At 44.7% G+C, this 23,499-nt stretch overlaps 1 protein-coding gene across 4 annotated transcripts in view; it reads right to left on the bottom strand.

The window, feature by feature from the left end:
* Positions 1-7,618, bottom strand: part of PARP9 (poly(ADP-ribose) polymerase family member 9) — a 507,325-nt gene extending 499,707 nt beyond the window's left edge. For all 4 annotated transcript variants that reach the window (XM_069224307.1, XM_069224309.1, XM_069224306.1 and 1 more), the window contains exon 1: positions 7,392-7,618. The gene's annotated coding sequence lies outside the window, so the exon portion shown is untranslated. The remainder of the gene's footprint in view (positions 1-7,391) is intronic.
* Between the last annotated feature and the right edge of the window lie 15,881 nt (positions 7,619-23,499).

Below are 23,499 nucleotides of genomic sequence, written 5' to 3'. Positions count from 1 at the left end.
TACTGTTCTGAGGATGGTGGAACCATGCCCTGTGCTAGATGGCCCCACAACCGTGTGAGTAAACATTCTGATGGTTCACTGTTGCGTTTACCACCGGGGTGGTAGCAAGACTGGGAGTAAACACTCCCAGCTAAGGACAAAGTTCCGGGGGAACGCATTGCCCATGCATGGGTGCCACTCCCTCTCCACAGAAAAAAAATATCTGATGGATCAGTTGTGCTTCCATCCAAGGCTGGAGTGGACAAACAGGGAGTAAACACGAACACTCCAAACCCCCATAGTGGTTGAAAGGTTGGTACTGCTGAACGGAGTTGGGCTCTAGATGCTCCCTGTTTAACACAAATCCCTGCCCCAACTCTCTCATCCCCCTCCTTGGTTGTCCAGTGGTACTTTCAGTCCATCCGGGACAGCACTCTACATCTGCCCCAGGGTAAAATTGAGCCATCATTATGCATGTGAGAGTTGTGCCACTGGGAAACACTGAGTTACCCTTTCCAACTGTACCTCACTCATCACACTTGGTGCTTGTGGGTGCTGATCTTCTCCTGCCAGCAGCTAGAGCTGAATGGCTAAGGCAGGTTCCAGGAGTACCCGTCAATGACAGCAGTAGGAGTAGAAGTAATTCCGCTCCATAATAGAATGAAGGCATGACAAGGGAAGCTCTCCAATGAGTGCACCAAGGGTTTCCCCATAGATGGGTGCCTGGACATGAAATTCACCTCCTCCACTATACAGAAGTAGTGCAGAGGACACAAACGTCACAGCTCTCATCCTAATGTGGTTAAGAATGAAACCTGAACAACACTGCAATATTGTAAATGTTAAATAGGTTAATGAGAGAAAATAAAATGTGAAAATGAACATCAATTTTTCTTAACAATATCTGGACGATATACGTTTGTTCTTTGTACATAATCTGCCCCCTTAAGCACCACTACGAACCATTACTAACTAAAGTTCCACATTTTAGAAAAGTGTGAAGAAATGTAATTTGGAGTGTCCTGACCACATTTTTTGATGAGAGTGACAGCTCAGCATCAAAAGGTTTAAGGACAACTGTTCTGGCAACAACCCTGAAGACCAGGTCTTAAAATGGGCTGGGCTCTTTGGAATTCTTTACTGGTAAAAGGAAAAAGCAGACCTCTTTTCCACCAGCAAAAAATATGGATGGGCTGCAGAGGCGAGGCTTGCCGGGCTCACAGCAGCGCATTCTTCTGTGTGGTTCCTGCTGCTCCCATTATGGGGATGGGGACGGTTCTGGCACCAAGGAATGTGTGGACCAGAAAGTTAGTGGGTTGGGGAGTCACAATCTCCACGCACTATATGACATGCTTTGTTATTGTTGATTCTGCAAACCGTGCTAGAAGTACTGTGGAGTGATGGCTCCCAGAAACATCGCAAGTTTCAAGAATCAGGTGTGTCTTGGAGGCAGCAGCCCAGGTCACAGCTACTGAGCAGAAACAGAGATGGTGCTATGCAGATAGGGCTCTAAGTACCAAAGAGCAAACTGGAACACTATGGAACACCAAGGCTCTGTCATTCTAGCTGACTGGAGCCACAGAGTGATAATCTCCTCAACGTAGACCGGTGTGGCACAGAAACATACTATGGTAGGTGTCCAAAAAGTTGGGATCCATGGCAGTCTCAGGCCTCGTGGCCTGAAGGGTTACCACATGGTCGGATGACTGCAGTTTTGGAAGGGGAGTGCTGTGCAAGATTTTGGAGTAAAGGCACATTGTGGTGGACTGTAATTCTCCCACCTTGTCATGTAAGGAAAATTAATTGAGAGAAGCCTGACACAGGAAGTAATTTTTCAAGCAAACACAGACATCTTTGGAATTCCAAGATGGAGAGGTGACCTTTGTGAAGATCTGTGCCTGACTAATCTTTCCCAGGGGAATTCCTTCACTTGGAGTTCTTATATATCTAAATGCTACACATAGAGTACAAACTACCAGATATAAGCTTTGGAGAAATTGTATACAAAGCTGTGGAAAACAGTGGAAAAGGTTACTGGACTCAAAGTAAAATGGTAATACCAGTGGTGAAAACTGAAGGTCATGAGCCTTCACTGAAGGTCCATATGGAGTTCTGAAAATGTACAACGTCCATCACTGTCAGCTAAAACAAGTGAAGCGCCTGATACATTAATGAGAACTTGGGTGGTAGGAATCTCTTCCAACCCTCACCAGGAGGCTTCAAAGTCCTTAATGTTGTGTTTTCTTTCTGAAGGGGCTCTGGGGGGGGACAATGATATGTGTCAGCTATAGGTATGCACAACTTTGTGGTTACTAACTATGAGCCCCAGGCAGCATCTACTTAGGGTGGAACATGCTGACTGAAATAAGTTCACCTGCGGAGTCATTACAATTGCCTACCAAAAAAAAGTATGTATATGGAAAGGGGTTACAAATGTCTTATTTCCCCTGACCTCTGTCATATTACCCAAGGCAGAAGTAAGGAGCTACAAAGACGGCAGAAGGAATTGTAGGTGCTGAACTACGATACATCACTTAGGTTTTCGGCTGAGCGAACAGCATCCAGTTAGAATAGTAACTGAATTATTACAATATGAGAGGTAGCTAGAACCTCACTGAAAAACATAAAGAGCTCCCAACAGCTGGATTCATAGCTAAGAGACCCAAGATCTGAGGTGTTGTGTTTGTTACTGAGTTAGCAGAGTACTTATAATGTTTTCATAGCTCTTCCCTTTCACTGCCTATTTGTCTCATCTTCAGGTGGGGTCTAGGGGGCTAGTTTGCCAAATGTATCAATATCTATTCAGTAGAGGTACTGCATATAATTACTTTACTGGTCACTATTCTCCGGAAAACCTTTAAACTGATTCAAGATTATTTTTGTAGTGGATGATAAATGATAATGCTGACAAAACAACAGGGGGTCTGGGGAGTGAAAGCACTGTAGTTTACCTCGATGTGTGCATAAAGATGATGGTCACTGTCCACATGTAATTCACTGGTCGGCATGAGCCTGTAACTTATTCCTGCTGCCTCTAGCACAGTTAGACCTTCATGAGGTTGCACGCTCCAGATTTTCACACTGGAATAAGCAGCAAACTAAAACAGAGATAGCCTGAACACCGTAGGAAATCTCTGACTTAATGAACACCCTTGTGTAGTTCAGGATTCACCCAGGTGAACCCAGGTTCACCCTTGGGTAGTATGTTCACTCCTGAATTCTCACCAGAATACCAGTCCAGGGTAAGCAGCACCTCCATTATGTTATCATCATTCACTGAGAGTGGGACAGAGCTTGCTTTGTGAAAGCGCACGTATCAATGTGTGGCAACAAAGATCAATGGCATATGCCATGCCTACAGAGTCAAAGTCAAACCATAAAGCACTGCATTTAACACTTCTGTCCTTTGTTTGTTGGTCTGAAAAGCATTCCTAAAGTCAGGACCACTGAAGTGTGTGATTTTGTGGCTGCAGCGGTTTCCACATAATTATGACTATGCTGCATCTGCCACATAATTAGTCTTCTGCTGCATAGTCTCCAGTTGGACTCCAGTCCAACCCACTCCAATCCAACCCAATCCACCCACTCCAATCAAGTCCACCAGTACCCAATCCACCTCACTCCAATCCACACACACCACCCCAATCCATCCAAATCTATTACTATCCACTTTAATCGATCTCACTCCAGTCCAATCCCGTACACATTAATCCACCCCACTTCAAACCACCTTAATCTACCCCACTCTACTCCAATCCATCCCACCCCTATCTAAATCACCCAAATCCAATTCACCTCACTCAATGCAATCCACCCCATCATAATCCACCATACTCAATCCAATCCACCACGCTAAATCCACTCCAATCTACCCCACCCCTCTCTGATTCCAATCCTCACTACCCAACCCCAATCCGATCCACCCCATTCTGACCCACCCCGAACGAATCCACCCCAATCGATCCTCCACTCCAGTCCACCACACTCCAATTCACCCCACCAATCCAATCCACCCCAATGCAATCCACCCACTCCAATCCAGCCCAACCCACCCCAGCTCACTCCAATCCACCCAATTCAGTCCAGCCCACGCCAATCCACTCCATCCCACTCCAGTCCAGCCCACTCTACTCCAATCCACCTCACGCTACCCTAATTCAATCCACCCACCCCATGTCAGTCCACTGTACTCCAATCCACACCACTTCAATCCCACCCCACTCCAAGCCAATCTACCCCACACTAATCCACTCCAGTCCACCCAACTCCAATCGAATTCACCCCATGCAAATCCAATCTCTCTCACCTCAATGCAATCCACCTCACTCCAATCCAACCCACCCCAGCTCACTCCAATCCAATCCACCCCATTCAGTCCACTCCAATTCACCCCACCCCAATTTAGTTCAGTCCACTACACCCAACTCAAATCCACCGCACACAACCCGAATTCAAGCAACACCACCCCATCCCAGTTCAGTCCAACACATTCCAATACAGCCTACTCCACTTCAATCCAATTCACCCCAGTTCAGTCCACCCCACTCCAACCCAATCCGTCCACCCCACCGCACATCAATGCAATCCACCACACTAAAATTCACCCCGATCCAATCCACCTCAATCCAATCCACTGCAATCCAATCCATTCTATCCCAATCCATCCCACTACAGTCCACCACAACCCATTCCAATATACCCTACACCATATCAATCCACCCCACTCCAATTCACCCTACCTCATTCCAGGTCAGTCTACTGCACTCCAATCCGTTCAGCCTACCCCACTGAATCCACACCAATCCAATCTGCCCCATGCCAATCCAATACCACCCCACTGCACCCCACTCCAGTCCACCCTACCCCAATCCATCCCACTACAGCTCACCACACCCCAATCTAATATACTCCACCCATTTCAATCCAGCCCACTCTATCCCACCCACTCCAATTTACCACACTGTATCCCAATCCGGTCCACCCCACTCCATCCCAGTTCAGTCCACCCCACTCCAATCCTATCCATTCACCCTACTCCCATCCAATCCACCCTACTCCAATCCAGTGAATCGAATCCACCCACTCCAATCTAATCCACCCCACTCCAGTCTAATCCACCCCACTTCAATCCCAATCCACCCGTTTTATCACTCCAATCCAAACCACTCGCCCCAATCTAATCCACCCCACTTGAATCCACCCCAATCCAATTCACCTCATCCCGTTTCAATCCACCCCACTCTAATCCACCCCACTCTACCCCAATCCACCCCATTTTACTCCAATCTAACCACCACTACCTCAATCCACTCCACAACACTCTCTGCCATTGAACCACTGAACTCTACTCTCCTCTATGACACTCCACGACACTCCCAACAAATCCACTCTATGACACTCTACTTCCCCACTCTGACACTCCATACCACTAATTTTTAGCCATGCTGAACAGCAGACACACTGGTGTACAACATGGCAAAACACATCGCCAAAGCCAATAGCTCTTACATAGGCAAGACCTATTGGCTTTGCCAATGCTGGTTCAATAAGGCTTACGTGCTTTCTTTTCTGTATGTCAGACATGCACATCAGACACAGTACTCGCTTGTTATCAATCATCTTGCAGACAGGATACTCTCTAAGCTCCAGCAGTGCTTAGTGTCTCAGTAAAAAAAACTTGCATTACGCCACTAGATATGGATTTAATTAGCTAAAGGGCGAAAGCTCAGGCTTGCACAAATGCTGACTGTCCATGTTTAGCCAGTGGTCGAAGTGGGCGTGATCGGAGTGGCATGGTGTGCCCCTACTTTTTTAATTTATGAAAAAACGTTCCCCTACTTTTTATGAATAGACAATCATCCCAGGACAGTAAACTCCTATCGTGCAAATGCTTCAGTTGAAGTTCCATTCAGGGTGTCTCCTGGAGACCGAGGAAAGGGCAGGTAGTTTAACAATAAACAGGCCTTCTTGCCCGGATCCCCTCGCCTGAAAGAAATGCAAATGTGCACAACTAGTTAACCTGCAAATATAAAGGTGGCCCAGGAGCTGGTATGTTTAAATGATCGAATCACATGAAACTTGGTGATGACAAAGATTTATTCTTTTCATCTGGTAGTGAAAGGAAGTTACCTGCTGAGCCATGCAGTGAGTGCTTTTCAGGACAGTTAAATAAAAATAAAAAAATACGTACAGCCTGGGCATTACTAAAACCTATATTTTGGAAGATTTTATCTGAAACCTTTTGGCACATTTGGTAGCAGTCTGTCTTATGCCATGTGTAATGCAAGTTTAACAAAATTACTTACACATTCTCAGCGCATTCTGTCACAAGATGGGCCCTCATAGCACTAACCACTAGTCTCCATTGCACCAACTTAGATTTTATTCTGTGGCTTTCTGGATACACACAGATCTCGAAGTGCATTAACAGACTGAGGTTTCATAATACACACGAGTGCGCTTAACACTGAGTAACCTAACTTTTTTTATTGAATCGATGAGTTATTATATATATAGCTACCTGAAGGAAAATATTTTGGGGGGTTTGTAGCCATACCTTTGACCCCGATCCCCAGTGCATGCAGCATCACAGTTCCCATACGTTTTTTAAAGCACTTCGACCGCTGGTTTTAGCACATTAAAGCCAGACATATTGTGTTAAATGGTAGTCCCACCACCGCGCCCTGAAGTATTAGCCTTTCCAGAAGATCATGTATAGTGGAGCCCCTTAATCGACAAGAGGGTGCAGAATTAGGGCCTGACGTTTTCATAACGACGATGCTATATGCTCAGTTTGCTTTACATATATGTAGGCGGTAAGCAACCAGTAAAAGCTAATAATTCGAATGTATTAGCTTTAGGTATTCATCATCATAGGGATATAGTCTGCATGTATTAGGGCACAGTCACACCCTCAGTTACGGAGGCCACGCCTCCTACGTGTTTTTCTGCACTTTTTAACGCCAGGCAACTTCCAAAGATCTTGATCCACTTCGCCGCCCACCCCTTGCCCTTTTGATACACTTCAAACAGCGCTGTTATTCAGAAAACAACGTAGAGGGATGTAGCTGCGTGTTTTTCTCGCCTAGTTCTACACGACTTGACTCAATCTTAAGCCCATTAGATCACAGTTGACGATTTCGCATATTATTTTAGTAACCTTTCAGTCTCACTTTTCGGATACTTTCCTTAAAAAAAAACAAGTAATGTGAAAAAACGGATTGTGTTTCTTGACAACCGTAGTCGAAACTGTAAATCTGCGTTTTGACAACAAACATTCTTCGAAAATCTTGCACCCTACCCTGACAACCCGCGTTCTCAAATAAGAACTTCTAGAAGTACCCAGTACATATTACCCTATCAGCTTAACCAATAGCACCCACCCACCAAAGTTAACCATATTGTGTACTCACTTGCAGTTTTTCTCACCGGAGGACTGAAACCCGTAGGTCTGGCTGTACTTTGCGAGAGGGTGCAGAAAGAGTTCGAGCTTTAAGTTTCTGTTTCCATTTAGTTTCCAATACGTAAAATAGAAACCGAAAGTATTTCGGTATCTGTTGCCGCCGTTTGTTCCGGGCCTGTCACTCATGGGCGTACCCGCCCCAACTGCTGCTGCGGGGCACTCCCCAGCACTGAAGTACTATTTCCTGGTGCAAGGGTTGTTTCCGTGCTATACACCAAAATTGTTGCCAGTCCCGGGACAGCCTCTAGTAAACAGAGGAGGCGGTGCGAGCGAGGAGTTTGAAAGACGAGCAGGTATGGCGAGAGGAGGTGCAGGCTATGTCTTTTATTGTGTACGCACGGTCGCGGTTTCAAAGTCCACCCGAGTGCATCATTACAGCACCCTGTGAGCTCTTCGGGAAGCACGCTAACGAATATAACCGAAGAGCGGAGGTGAGGGTAGGGAAGGCGAAAAATGAATAGAGATGATCGAGCCATGGTTCTGAGAATCAAAGCCACCTGTAACCAGGGGCGTAGGAGACCATCAATTTCTGGTGGTGGCAGGGACAGCCTTGGGGACTTTCAATCAACCCTATACAAATCGCTCGTTGTTTACTGCAGGCTCCGATAAATATACACAATCATATGTATTGGAAGTGAAATAGGGAGAAAGGAAGGCATGTTTTCACAGTCTGAAAGTATCTTTGTTATTTACATTCGCAAAGTAATTAGCTCAAATGTGAAAATAACATGTTGATTAACCTTGCATCTTCATGCACCAAGCAAATAAAGGTAGGAGGGTAAAAAGGAAGAGCATACCCTTTGCGCCCCACACCCACCATGCCCTTCGCCTCATGCCAATTGGAACCGCACTGGAGATATCAAAAGCGATTAGGTACAAGAGTTGTAAACTGTGCTCGGAAACCATAGTTCTAATAACACTTCTACTTCTGTGTGTGATCTTGGGCAGCTCAGCTCCACATCAGTTAAAACTAGAAGCATTTCAACTGAAGAAGCTTTTGCAGTTACAGGCTATATAAACATGGATTCTCTAATCTCTGTATGAACTGCAGTCACGCATTTCTTTAGAAATGGCTGTTTGTGATGCACCAAGTCACTGCGTATAGAGAAAAGACATTCACTGATTATAAAGAAAAGACATTGGAAAATGATTATGATAGGGTTATTACAGTCGAGTTCTGACATTACAGTGCCTTCAACCAGAGCTAGCAGCCAAGGTGAAAGGCAGATCAGGTCACAGAGCATAATTAATGCAGCTGTTTAAAGCAAAAAAATGAATGTTGCTTTTCTTCCTTCTGCTCTACTTCAATAGCTTGGAATGACAGAAGCTATGCACTAAGGTTTTAAGTGGTTTGTGGGAAAGTTGGTGGTGTGACCATGTATTATATGGGGTAAAATACCCCTGGCGTACATAAGGATATTGCAAGTCACCTTGAAGTTCATACCTTATAAACAAGCATTGGCAAAGCCAATAGGTCTCGCCTATGCAAGTTCTATTGCCTTTGCCAGTGTGTTTTAGCCATGCTGTACACTAGTGAGACTACTATTCAGCATGGCTCAAAGTTAATGGCATAAAGGAGAATGATGTGTCATCGACTGGTGTGGCGTAGTGTCATGGAGTAAGTAGAGTGTCCTAAAATGGAGCAGTAAACTAACTTTAAAGGAACAGGGGTCCCTTGAATAAAACGCATCACCACGCCCATAAACAATGATATTAAAGTAGTATGCAAATGGAATGTTTCATACATTTATTCAATCAAAATATAAAATATCAAATGTTGTGGGAAAACATCAACAGGGGAAATCGAGAAAGACTGGTATTCGGGCACTACACAAGTTATCTGGATGACCCATTGTCACCAAGTACAAGAAAAATGTAAAAAGTAACCTATATAGTACAGTGGTTTAGAGGAGGCTGGCCTGGTTTGTATTGGGTACCTATGGTACTTATACCTTATACCAGGTCCAGTTATCCCTTATTAGTGAAATGTAGGCAGTGTCTAGAAGCCAGGCTCTCTAGGGGTAGCTGTAGCCAAGGCGTATCTAGGAGACATGCAAAGATCATGCACTACCACTGTAGTCACACAGCACTCACACACATGAAAGAAAATACTCAGTGTTACAAAAATAAAGCTACTTTATTTTAGTGACACAAATGCCAAAAATACCATAGAGTCTATACTCCCTTAGGAGGTAAGTAATACACCAATTATATACACTAGTATGCAGCAATAGCAATAAAAACAGTTAGAAAAGTGCAATTAGTGAAAATCACAATGGTTAGAAATGGGCCTAGGGGAAACATAAACCATATACTAAGAAAGTAGAATGCGAATGTCGGTTTCCCACCTAGGCAAGTGTGGTGTGTAGAGGGGTGCTGGGAGTATTAGAAAACACCAAAGGTAAGTAATAGTATGCACCTCAGAGCCCAGGAAAGCAGGAGTAAATCACAGTAACTTTCCTAGAACACACAAGAACACGAGAAAGAAGATAATGCAAGAACCAGTAGATACTTCAAGACACAAAGGGTGGATTCCTGGACCTAAAGACCTGTGGAAGAATGGGACTAGGTCCAAGAAGCACAGAAGAGTCCAGGGAGGACAGGAGACCCTGCTAACCCAAATCAAGGTGCAAAAGAAGAACCACTGGTGAAGAACAACAGGCAGCCCTGCACCCAAGAAGATGGATGCGGGTTCCTGGTTGGTGCCGATGATATCCCACACCGGATGGATGATGGCAGTCTGGTTTGCATCACTGGATTCCGCCAACAAACCTTGGCACACGCAAAACTCATGGTTAGCGGAAAATGGCACTGCCTGGGACCAGGAGGGACCTGGTGGACTCTACCCAGGAGGAGGAGTCGGAGGGGGCTCTCAGCAACTCAGAGAGCCCACAGAAGACCAGGCAGTGCACACTGGAGTCCTTCAGCACGGGGACAAAGGAGTTGCAAAAGGAGGCCCAGGCAGCACAAAAACAAAGGATCCCACACCGCCAGAGAAGCACTCAGGAAGCTGTGCATTGCAGGAAGGAGTGCTGGGGGCCAGAGTTACATTGTGCACAAAGAATTTCATAGAAGGATGCCAACAAGCCTTGGCAACTGAAAAACATGTGGTGAACAGGGTTACTGTCTTGCATGGGAAGGCAAGCTCTTACCTCCACCAAAGTTGGACAGTAGGACGTCAGGACCATCAGGACCACTTCAGTCCCCCACCCGTGATGTAGGATCCATGCAACTCAACAGGAGAGGGGACCCAAGCAGATGGTCGTCGTTGCAGAGAGGTGCCTGCTGAAGCAGGGGAATGACTCCTTCACCCCAAGGGCGATTCGTTCATTCTTCTGGTGCAGGCTGAAGACACGCTGTCCTCTGAGGATGCATGACCGGGAAACAGTTGCATTTGCTGGCAAGAGCTGAAGATACAATGTTGCAGAAGTTGTCTTTGCTTCGTTGTTGCAGTTTTTGGAGTTCCTGGAGGGTCCAGATGCAGTTTTTTCAGTGCGAAGGTGAAGTAAATGATGCAGAGGATTCCTGCTGGAGTCTTGCAATCCGAATCTGAAGAACCTCCCAAAGGAGAGACCCTAAATAGCCATGAAAGGGGGATTGGTCAGCTAAACAGGTAAGCACCTATCGGGGGCGGCTCTGACACCACCTGCTGGTACTGGCCACTCAGATGCTCCCAGAGTTTGCTGCCAACTTGGAATCCAAGATGGCAAAACACAGGGACCCTCTGGAGGAGCTCTGAGCACCACACCTGGGGTGGTGATGAACAGGGGAGTGGTCACTTCCCTTTCCTTTGTCCAGTTTTGTACCAGAGCAGGGACTGGGGGTACCTGAACCGGTGTAGACTGGATTATGCAAGGAGGGCACCAAATGTGCCCTTTAAAGCATTTCCAGTGGCTGGGGGAAGGAAGCTACCCCTCCCAAGCCTGTAACTCCTATTTCCAAAGGGAGAGGGTGTAACACCCCTCTCCCAGAGGAAATCCTTTGTTCTGCCTTCATGGGCTTGAGCTTCTCAAGCAACAGGAGGGCAGAAACCTGTCTGAGAGGTGGCAGCAGCTGGGCCTGCCTGGAAAACCTCAGAAGGCTAGAATGGCAATACTGGGGGTCCTCTAAGGAGCCCCCAGAGTGCATGAAATCATACAAGCAATGCTTGCAAAAGCCTTGGGTTATGATTCCAACATGTTTGATACTAAACATACCTATGTTCGGAGTTACCATTTATGTAGCTGGGAATAGGTAGTGACCTATTTCAAGTACACATGTAAAATGGCATCCCAGCCTTCAGGAAGTCTGGGGAAATGGTCCTGGAGGTCGTGGGGGCACCTCTGCTAGTGCAGGGGTGCCCTCACACACAGTTACTCAGCACCCTGCCCTCAGGGATGGAGGGCCTGCTATAGGGGTGACTTATAAGTGACCTGGTGCAGTGTAACTGGCAGTGAAAGGGTGCATGCACCTTTTCACGCAGGCTGCAATGGTAGTCCTGCAGAAGCCTTTGCATGGGCTCCCTATGGGTGGCAAAAGAAATGCTGCAGCCCATAGGGATCACCTGGAACCCCAATGCCCTGGGTACCTAAGTACCATATACTAGGGACTTATGAGGGGGCACCAGTATGCCAATTTTGGGTGAAATACTGGGTTACCAGTATGCAACAACCATAATTTAAGGGAGAGAGCATAACTACTGGGGTCCTGATTAGCAGGATCCCAGTAGACACACTCAAACACACTGGCAAACAGGCCAAATGTGGGGGTAACCAAGCTAGAAAGAGGCTACTTTCCTACAAGGTTAGCATCCACAATAATGATTTACAAGCTTTTATACACCGACTTTTACATGAATGACTCAAATAGTGAATAAAGAAGTCATTAGCTCATAGTACCTATGCTTATGCCCACTTCTGTACAATATCACAAATTCAAGTCAAGGTACTTTGGCCGACGATATTTCGATCCCCTAGACAAGTATCAGGATCATTCTAAGCCTTTGTTAAGCTTGAGTTAAAAGGGTTACAGAGTGCTTGTAACAAAAACGTCGAAGATAAATCGGACTCGCGTCTCATATGAGTGAGAAGGCGATCTGAATCTCTAATCAAGCGCCAATGCCATAAAGTAGTAGTAGAGTGGAGTAGTGTCACAGTGTAATAAGAGTGTCATAGAGTGGAGTGGCATGGAGTAGATTGCTCAGAGTACAGTATAGTGGTGAAGGGTAGATTGTTGCAGAGTGGAGCATAGTGATGTAGAGTACAGTAGCATAGAGCGGTGCAGAGCAGATTGGAGTGGTGCAGGATAGATTAGACTGGCATAGCAGAGAGTAGATTGCATAGATTGCAGTGGCATAGAGGAGATGATTTCAAAGTAGAGTGAAGTATCCCTACAGTGGAGTGGTGTAGAGTAGATTAGAGTGCAGTGGTGCAGAAAAGAGTGCAGTGGGACAGAGCACAGTGGCATTGAGTGCAGTGGTGCTGAGTAGAGTAGAGTGGCGTGGAGTTCAGTGGCAGAAAGTGCAATGTTGCAGATTAGAGGGTCGCAGAGTACAGTGGTGTATTGTAGAGTGACCGAGTGCTGTGGCACAGAGTACAGTGGCATTGAAAGCGGTGGAATAGAGTGCTGTGGTGCAGAGTAGATTGGCATAGAATGCAGTGGGATAGAGTGCATTGGTTTTGAGTAAAGTGGTAAACAGTGCACTGGCAGAGTGCAGGGGTGTAGTGTACAATGGTTAGAGTAGAATAGCATAGATTGCAGTGGTGTAGAGTGCTGCAGAATAGAGTGGTGTAGAGTGGAGTGGTACAGCATAGATTGCAGTGGCGTAGAGTAGCACAGAGTGGAGAAAAGTGGTGTAGGGTGCAGTGGCATAGGGTAGATTGTTTCAGAGTAGAGTGAAGAAAAGATAGAGAAAAGATAATATACTTCAATATGCTGAAGTATGTAACGATAACAACAACATAAATAATAAGGCTAGGCATAACAGCCCAAAATGAAATATGGCTTCTCCCTGTTAGCCACACTGTAATCAAGCGCATCATTACCTAGAAAACAAAACATTAAACATAAATGTTAGAAAAATATACCCTTCTAATAGCTAAATTGTTATGGGAAAAGGTCAAATCTGGGCTCAATCTCGACTTCACTGTTTCACCAACTGGTGTGATCTTAGGCAAATACAAATATTGTGTTTCACAGAGTCTCCTTTCTAGCCTGCAGGCATCAGGGTGAATGGGACTATGTTTTCTCTTAAGATCTTCCTCATTGTCTTGCAGCTCCTCTTGAAGGCCTCCTGCAGTGCTCCTCTTCAAGGTGGCAGGTGATGTAGACAGTAATCACCCAAAACTCTTCTCCTCCTCATGCCCTTTGTTCTTATGAGCACCCTTAATGCCCACAGCTGTGAACAGGACAAACAAAATGGCAGAGGGTGCAGGGGGGCTCCTGACTCATCTTCATTCTGTTACCATCAGATTGGAGGATGGTCGGTACAGGGCTATCATAAGTAGCACTTTTGTGCGCTAATGGCCCTCTGAATAATAGATGTGACGGGAAATTATTGTGTCCCCCCCACCTTCGTCCCCCACACTCCAAAATCTGCTGGGGATACATCCCCCGCGTCCCCCACACTTCCTATGCCCATGCCTGTAACATGGCCTTAGTATGATTATACGCAAAACTGTTTTAATATATGTGAAATTTCCAGTTTTTAAATGTGTTTGTATCGCAAGTAGAATAATACTTTTATATGTATGCAATGAAGTGCGTTTTATGATTTCCCCCTTTTGGACAATTAGTTGGTCTATAAGAAGACATAAAACTATTGCAACGCTCCTAAAGTTCTTTTGCAGCATCACAATTCTTTTATTTCTTAACATAATAATTCTGTAAACGTTACTGAAGAGGCCGAGAAAATTGAAGAAGTGGCCTTAGTGTTGCAGAGTTTGTGGGACGGAGCCTTGGTTCTAATCAGGCAAACCCCCCACACCCAAGAGATGACTACCCACTTCATTTGCTAGCTCTGCATGAGCAGGAGTGCTTCCCTCCTACTGCTGGGGGTTAGATGAGTTTGAGGCACCCATTTATCCTGGAAGATGCACAGATGAATTAAATCGTAATCTGTTGGGGAACAAGCGGTGTTAAAGGACGCGTGGCAGGTGTCATAGATAGGGTAGTCCAGGCTCTCTCAAAACATTGCAGAACATGCCTTCCCCAACACACAGCTGGCCTCTTGCAGGGCGCATTGTCGAACACATCAGTATATAAACCAACAGTCATTATATGACACAGCTGTCTATGATGTATTACATTTATTTTCATACTGCCTTGTAAAGTTGTTAGGTTCTGCTACTTTGCCGGTATATGTATTTGTACAGCATTATACGCAAATAGCTAGTATGCACTAACTAACTTTCTGTGTGTTTAAAGCGTTCCCAGCAGCTAGCAGAATTTAATGAAATTCAATAGATGCATGACTCTGAACATGAGGAGGACAAGAAACCCTGAATTTTATGTCAAGACCGGAGGCTGCTATTATGCATTCTTTTCATAATTTAATAAAATAGCAAGGGGGCAGTAGTCCTAGACTTCCACGGTAAGCTGTATGTTTGACAATTATGTAAATCCAATTTATTTGTTACATAAATCGTACTTTATTTCTTTTTTGCTTTCTTAAAGAAATTTAACAGCATTCTACCGTCGCGCGCGTTTCTGCCACTCTACGCTTGTTTCCTGGGGCAGCGGCATAATTCCTCCCTTCGTGCCGTTTGCCGCATTGGCTCGGCTCTTCCAGACTCTCCTCACGGACTTTTGTTTCTGCTTCACCATGACCTTCTCTCTTCAGGGGGCACGGCCTCAGTCTCCGCCCTCCGCTTTGGTTGGACACCTTTCTCGGCTCTTTCACGCCTCAGGGCAGTGTCACCTTCTATTTTTTTACCAACCCCTTTTTTATTTGCTATTTAAATCTTTTAACTGCTGTTTTTCTCCACACGGCCTTTTTATTAACATGGAGTTAGACAGTTCCCCTTTGATGCCTGACATGAATGACGATGGGGAATCTTTTAAACAAGAACGAAATGGTTTTTATTCAATCTTCCATTGAACAAGCCCTTCAGGTTTCTATGGACAAAATGTCAAAAAATATTGAAAGCTCTGTCAGGAGTATGATGTCCAATACTTTACTGGCCCATTCTGCGGGGGAAAGCAGAAAACGTAAACTGACTCCTCTAATTAAAATTTCTTCTAATGGCGCACAGCTGACTAGTGAGTTTTCCTCACACCAGACTGAGGACTTAGTTCCTCCCGGGCCTCTGTGTAACGAGGGGAATACTTCTAAAAATACTAACAACTCCTCTACCCTGCCTTCTAAATTCAAATCGAAATCAAAATATATTGATGAAGCGCCAAAAAAATTATCATTTCAAATGTATTGGACACGGATGACAATGAAATGGATGATTTAAATCAATCCCATATGGCTGGTGATCATTTTTCCACCTCTCCCCCTCCTCCTGCTAAGAAAAGCAAAGTATCCATTTCTGAGCCGTCCTTCTCTATTGTGGATACTGAAGGAGTCCCTATGTTTGACCCTACCCTTATCCATCATCCCAATTCCACCGAATGGTTACCTTCTACCCATGTTGGGGGACTATATTTCTTCCCGCCTGCACCTTCCCCTAGACAAAGAAACTTGAGCAAAATTGAAATCAGAGTGCCCTAGACCTTCCTTACGGTCCATCATAACTATCACTCCCTCCATTGACCAATCCCTAATAACTTTTTTACTAAATTTTGAAAGGACCCTCGTAAAGGGGTTGATAAAGCCTGGACCACCTGCCAGGACAAACTACTCGATGTGGTTGCCCCTCTAGCCCGCATTTGTGACCTGGCTGAATCAGCCAGATTGGATAATACAACCATCAATCCTACAGATCTGTCTCTTTGGATCCAAAGAGCCTTTTGCCTTTTGGGAAACGCCAATTCGGCTATTATCCATAAAAGAGGAAAAGGTTTACTTTTAAAACTGGTCCCAAAACTGGCAAATCTCGTTTCTGTTGATCCTGCCATTCAAGCGGATGATAAATTATTTGGAGATTCTTTCATCAAGGATCTTAGTCGATATGTTACAACTTTTTCCTCTATCGATAAGGCCCAACAATCTTTGAAAAAAGTCTTCAACCAATGTGTTTTTGCACAGGCCGGTAGAGGCAGGGGCCGCTTTACTGGCCGCACCTACCGTAATCAAGGTTCAAGAGGCTCCTTCAACACATCCTACAATGTCTAAGGCTACAAGCCTCAGTTCTACCCTCATAGGTCCAGAGGTTGACGCTGACAACAATATTCTAAATCAGTTAATTCCCAAGGTACGTCTGTTTTCTGGCCTTCCTGTGGGAGTGCGCCTTCAATATTTTCTTCCAAAATGCCATTCAATTACATCAGACCCTTGGGTGTTAAAAACAGTCCAGGGTTATCTCATAGAGCTATCCTCCCCTCCATTCCAAGATGTTTTTCCACCTTCTCCAAAATTCTCTATAGAAATGTCCTCTGTCATTACAACAGAAGTTCAGTTACTCCTAGAGAAAAACGCTATCCAGCCTTCCCTTCCCGACCCCTCGGGGTTCATGAGTTCTCTGTTCCTTGTCCAAAAGAAAAACAAAAAGTTAAGACCGGCAATCAATCTCAAATCGTTCAATCAATTTGTAACATATCGCCATTTCAAAATGGAAACTATAATTCATCTCAGAGACATTTTACTTCAGAACGTCTGGCTGAGACTGGATCTACAGGATGCCTATCTTAGGATTCCTATTCATCCATCTCACAGAAAATTTCTACAATTTCAATGGCATTCAAAAACCTATCAGTTTTCTTCCCTTCCATTTGGGCTTTCTTCATCCCCCTGGTGTTTTACAAAGGTAATGAAACCAATTGTTGCCCATCTCAGATCGCTAGGCATTAGACTGATAATTTATCTAGACGATATCCTTCTCATGCACCAAAAGGTACAATCTCTTTACTCCCATCTTCAGCTCACAAGCTCACTCCTTTTGGATCTGGGCTTTATCACAAACTCAGAAAAGTCTATTGTGATCCCTACTCAACAAATAGAATTCTTGGGTTTCCTAATAGATTCCACCACAGCTACTCTCCACTTTCCCCCTTCAAATGTGTCTTGGATCAAAAAATAACTCATTCACACCCTCCACAAAGATCAGTTCTCCCTCAGGTTCCTTGCAAGAGTGGTAGGGCTTCTCTCTTCCTCCATTCAGGCCATTTTCCCAGGACCTCTTCACTACCGAGCTCTACAACGCCTCGAATTTCTCCATCTTCGCAAAGGTCTCGTCTTTTCCGATCTTATAATTCGAGATACAGAATCTCGGCTAGAGATTCAATGGTGGATACACCACTTAGACGCCTGGAACGGCAGGACTATCTTCCCCTCTGTGCTCCATCTTGTATTAGAATCAGATGCAAGTCTCACGGGCTGGGGCGCCTGTTGTGGACCAATATCGACTGGCGGTACATGGTCTGCAGAGGAGTCCAAATTGCACATAAATTGTTTAGAGATGCTTGCAGGTGCCTTTGCAATCAAAAGCTTTGCAAAACACAAAGTACAATGTTCTATTCTTCTTCGAATGGACAACGTTCAGGCAGTCTGATACATAAATCACCTTGGAGGAACCAAATCAAAACCTTTAGCTCTATTAGCAAAAATTATTTGGGAATTCAGCCTGTCTCACAAGTTTTTGCTTCTAGTGGAGTATCTTCCAGGTTCCCCAAATTCCATAGCAGATTGGCACTCCCGTCCTCTCAAAGATACCAGCGATTGCAAACTCCATCCCTCCGTTTTTCAAATTCTTCTGAACAAACGGGGCCCTTTCTGTATAGATCTCTTCACTTCCCGGCTCAATTCTCATTTACCACTCTTTTTCAGTTGGCGTCCAGATCCTTTGGTGATGGCAACAGATGCGTTCCTACAAGATTGGTCCCTGTCAATCAACTATGCCTTCCCTCCTTTCATTTTAATCAACAGAGTTTTAGCTCAAGTCAGATGCCAGAAAGCTTCCTTAGTCACAGTGACCCCCTTCTGGCAGTCTCAGGTTTGGTGCCCCCCCTCTCCTCTAATTATCAACAGACTTTCCACTTCTTCTTCCTTCTTTCCCTTCTCTCCTTCTGGATCTCCCCATATTCTAATACTCAACAATTCCCTAACTCTTTCAGCCTGGAGAGTCTCGGGATGTCCCAACAAACCACTCTTATTTCGGCAGAAGCTTCAGAACTCCTTAACAACGCCTGGGCTCCCGGTACAAGGAAAGCCTACAAATCAGGGTGGCCTCTTTGGACAAGCTGGTGTGTGGGGAAAATTTATCAATCCCTTTTCAACAGATATAAATGTTATCATTAACTTATTGGCTGCTGAAGCCAGTTCAGGTGAATCCTACAGAACCATAAATCTCTGTAGATCAGCTGTTTCCATGCATCAACATATCAACGGCAAACCTGTTGGAGAACATCCCCTAATCTGACGACTATTGAAGGGAGTAAAACTTTCCAAGCCGTCTTCTTCAAAATACACATATCTGTGGGATGTATCGCTAGTATTAAATTTGTTCCTCTCATGGCCCGAGAACACAGATCTTTCCTTAAAAATGCTCTCAGCAAAGTTGACCATGTTATTGTGCCTTATATCCATTAAACGTGTGTCTGATGTCAAATACTTAGAGGTTTCTTCTCGTCAATTCATACCTACAGGAGTGTTATTCCACATTACTAAGCAAACAAAAAACAATTTACATACAGTATTTTATCCTTTCTTTCCTAACAAACCCAAACTCTGTGTAGGACTGTGTTTAAAGGAATATGAGAAACGTACTCTCAGCCTCAGAATGTCCTCCCTCCCCCAGATCCAGATTTATTTTGGTAAACCCCACAAACCAGTTTCCTCGGCTACTTTAGCTCGTTGTGTTAAAAGGGTCATGTCTTTAGCTGGGATTGACATCTCCACCCGAGGGGCCCATTCTTCCAGGGGTGCCATGGCCTCTAAAGCCTTTTCAGTAGGCTCTAGCCTAGAGGACATTCTGAGGTCGGCTGATGGGTCTAATGGCAATGTTTTCAGAACTTTCTATTGGAAACCTCTTAAAACTGCAACTTCTTTGGTGGTTGATATGCTTTAAACTAGCATAATAGGGGCCCTCTGGTCTTGACATAAAATTTGGATTTTCCTAGTAAACTATGAAGGAAAGTCTTAATTTTATTAAAGGCACGGAGGCAAGTATTATCTCACCGCATTTACTATTCGCATGTTTTCTCTCTTTCCCTCTCAGAGAATCCGGCATTACCTCCTTCCTCTTCTTGATGATGCCAGATGTTCTTTGCTTTCTTCTTCCTCTTCTGGGCTGCGGACTTACCGGATCTCTTTCCTTCAAGATTTTCAGATTTCTCCAAGTTACGCCTGGATCGTCTACTCTTGCCAAGAACTTTTATCTTTCATTTTGGCAATTGCTATTATTGGTTTAATATTACCTTTGTTTCATGACTCTCTTTGACCTACTCACACAAGAAAAGAGGGCTGCTTGCAGTCAAGTGTGTACTCTATGGTCCTAGGTGTTATCCCATTGGCGCTGGCCATTCCTACGTTTTTGTTCCCATTGGCTAGCCTGTTGCTAAGCCTCTTGGGATGTGTAGTTCTTGACTGCTGCTATTTTATTAAAGCATGAAAAAAATGCATAATACTCGCCTTCATGTCTTTATTAAAATTACTTTCCTTCATAGTTTGCTAGGAAAATCTACATTTTGCAGTATCTGATTTGTTCCAGTAAAACAGAGGGTGGTCCTGGGTTCTCCGTCTGGCAAGATGGCGCTCCAAAAAAGACAACCACTATGTAAGCGGAAAAGGCCGCTTTAAAAGCACATGAAAATACATCAGTGAGTGACTGGTTAAGAACACTCAGTGATTAAGTCTATGAAAGTGTTAGCTTATGATGCAACAAAAGAAAGGGATACATTTTGTGTTGCATGGAAACCTCCAGTAGTTCGCCTACAAAGTTAAATGCCCAATTTGTCGTCATCTAGGACATTATGGTCTCTGGTGAACTATTAGGACCCTCAAGAGTACCAGAAAGCTTGAGTTATTACTCCATTTCTTATGTAATGATGCAATTACAGAACACTGGCCCAAAAAGAAGGATCTAAGATTGCCTAACTAAATGTGTGAATCTAGCCACATATGGTAAACGTTTTTTCGCACATCTTGTTCTGTCCATAACTATAACTCATTTTTCTGCTTTTGTAGATGCTTTAAGCCAAAACAATACTTTATGCTTTTTTTTTTTAGTTCTTCATTGTCATTTCAATATTAACAGTCAGAGGTCTAAAGTTCACAATGGATTTATCTTTTCTTATTATTAGTAAACTACTCAAAAAGTATGCCATTGGATTGCATTGATTTTACCAATTTGTGTTATCACTAACTTGTTTTGCACATCTCCAGCCTCAGATATTTTTCCAACCAATGGCAGGTCTGAGCATGCAAATTCATTTTTGTTCCAGACAACAACATCAGGGGTAGACTTCCAGAGTAGTCCTCCCGGTCTCATGTGACACCTTTTTGGTAAGGAACATCCAATTTCAGTATTTATAGTGAACTATTTTAAAGTTTGCCTTTATGTAAACTTTCTATATGTATTTCTTTAAGTATTTAATGACTCCCCAAATCTCTTTCTCAGTAATCTCCCTCAGGCACCTTTTATGATTGCCACACCAGGTTAGTAATTATGTTGCCTTCAGACCACAACAACTTCAGTGTTTATGTAAGCTATTTTTTGTTCAACCTTTTGTTGGTAATTTGGTCCTGGAATACATGCCACTGTGGCTAGAAAAACACTTTCCAGTGCACCATTTCTCATTTGCCTATTTCTAGCCTGTACACCTGCCATCCACATAATCCTCACTCACAATATGTATACCATTTTATTCCATGATGCATTGCCCCTTCCTTCCTGGTCCCTTTGAGTGGGATTTTTCTCCCAGTGGGATGCTGCCCTTTAACCTACTCCTAAATTGAAATCTAAAAATACTTTGTATATCTCTTCACTCTTTCATTTTGCATTCATAATATATGTGGCCTGGTGAGTGGTTTCATCAAAATCCCATTCATTTTGCTCATTGGGTCTGCAGCTGATTCTGTCAGCCAATCTGCAAAGTATTACAAAGTGATGCATAATATAATGTTAATTCATTCAGAGGCTCAGATTCCCAGCCTCTTTGAGTAAATGTTGCATTGCACTCAGTGCTAATCTTAGCCCATAGCATTACAGCACTAGCTCAATAATAACCAATGTAATCTTTTAAAATACCTCCTAGGAAAACATGGGCATGTTTTGAAACAGGTACAATAACTAGTTTGATTGGTTAGTAATTTTTTCAAAGGGGGCATAGCCAGCTGCCGAAGATAGCAGCCATTTTCTCTTAGTGCTCTGACCTAGTGCCACACTAAAATCCTGATTAGTCGACAGAACAGCAAGCATATGGCACACTGTTGTAACCACAGCAGTGTCAACAGAGCATATTATTTCTTGGGGCACAAGTAGCTGCTTGAACACTGCGCTAATTAGCCCTGCATGATTGAGGAAGCATGTTGTAGCCTGCTTCTTAAGCCGTACAGCGGGCCCGGAGACTGCACAGTGGTCGACAAAGATTTGACTTGTACCCCACATACATGGATGCTGGCATGCTGAGAACCTACGGAGACGATCCCCATTCCACTTGAGTTCTTACGTCGGGCAGAGGACCTTGGCTCGGCCTTACTTCTTTGGGGGCTCAGGCAGGAACGACTCCACTGGCTGTCCCACCCTGCCTGCGGGCTCCCTGAGGCTGTGATTGTTGGCTGTGGCCACTGAGGCTTCCGTCCCGACTGCAGGCCCATTGAAACTGCTGCAGAGAACAGTGAAGCTGTGACTAGTGCAAATGGCTTGGCACATTTGCGCTGGACCTGGAGACCCCTGAGCTTACATGAGGTGAGTCGTGATTGCATATAGGTGGCCTGCAGTGAGGTGGTGTGAATGGGTGTGCTGGTGAATGAATCTACACCCACTCCTGGCCCGCTTTGCTTGCTCATAACACTGTGAGTACATGTCCAGAATCAACCAGGCAAGTGCTGGTGGGCCCCCTCGAGGACCAGTTGCTACACTTTAAAAGGCACACCAATTGGGCCACAAGTGGTAAGACTATCCAGGATTTCCTGCTGCCTTTCTTGCAAGTCCTCCCAGCCTTTGCACCTTTCCTGCCTGCATGTGCTGGAATTAACACCACGGCTGTTATAGTGAGCCCTGCCTGTAGTTCTCATAGTGAAACCTGATGGTGAGTAGGGACATTACTGCCTAGTTAATAACTACCTCTCTTAGGCTATCAGTGATTGTGAAGACTTCTGTGACTGTGCTGCCATCGCCTCGGGCCTTCCTGAATACAACGCAACTAACTGATAACACTCCTCCCGGCATTGTCCGGCGCAGCACTCCGTTCTCTAAGTCATCACAATGAGGTGCACAAAAAACACTCAAATTACTGCTGCAAAAAGGTAAGGGGACTGCCCCAACTCAGTCAATCTGACGCATCCTCTACCCATACCACTGAAGCCTGCATTCCACCCACTGACCTGCCCCCAGTACTAAGCTTGAAGTAATCTTACAGGAAATAACAACACCAGAGCGGCCATTGAGCAGCGTATTCATACACTATCCACATATCTAGGCCTTTTAAGAGACGACCATTGGAAACTCTCAGAGGAAGTGCAAACGGCTGAAACCATGTTACGCACATTGGCCCTGCAGCAGGCGTTACACACTACTACCATTACTGAACTCTGGGGGCAGGTAATGGCACTGCAGGAAAGGGCTGATGATGCTGAGGAATGTGTGCGCTGCAACAATGTACGTCTAATGGGGATGCTGGAGGGGGTGGAAGGCACCAACCCAACACACTATCGAACAATGGTTTCAATCTATTATAGCACCCCAGGGCTTCTCTGCACTGTTCACGTAGGACGTGCTCAAAGGGTGCCAGATAAAAGGACCTCCTCCCGGAAC

The sequence above is a fragment of the Pleurodeles waltl genome, chromosome 3_1 (assembly GCF_031143425.1).
Source record: "Pleurodeles waltl isolate 20211129_DDA chromosome 3_1, aPleWal1.hap1.20221129, whole genome shotgun sequence".
NCBI classification, from domain to species: domain Eukaryota; kingdom Metazoa; phylum Chordata; class Amphibia; order Caudata; family Salamandridae; genus Pleurodeles; species Pleurodeles waltl.
The sequence above is the reverse complement of the archived record's forward strand: the minus strand, read 5'-3'. Positions and strand labels throughout refer to the sequence as shown.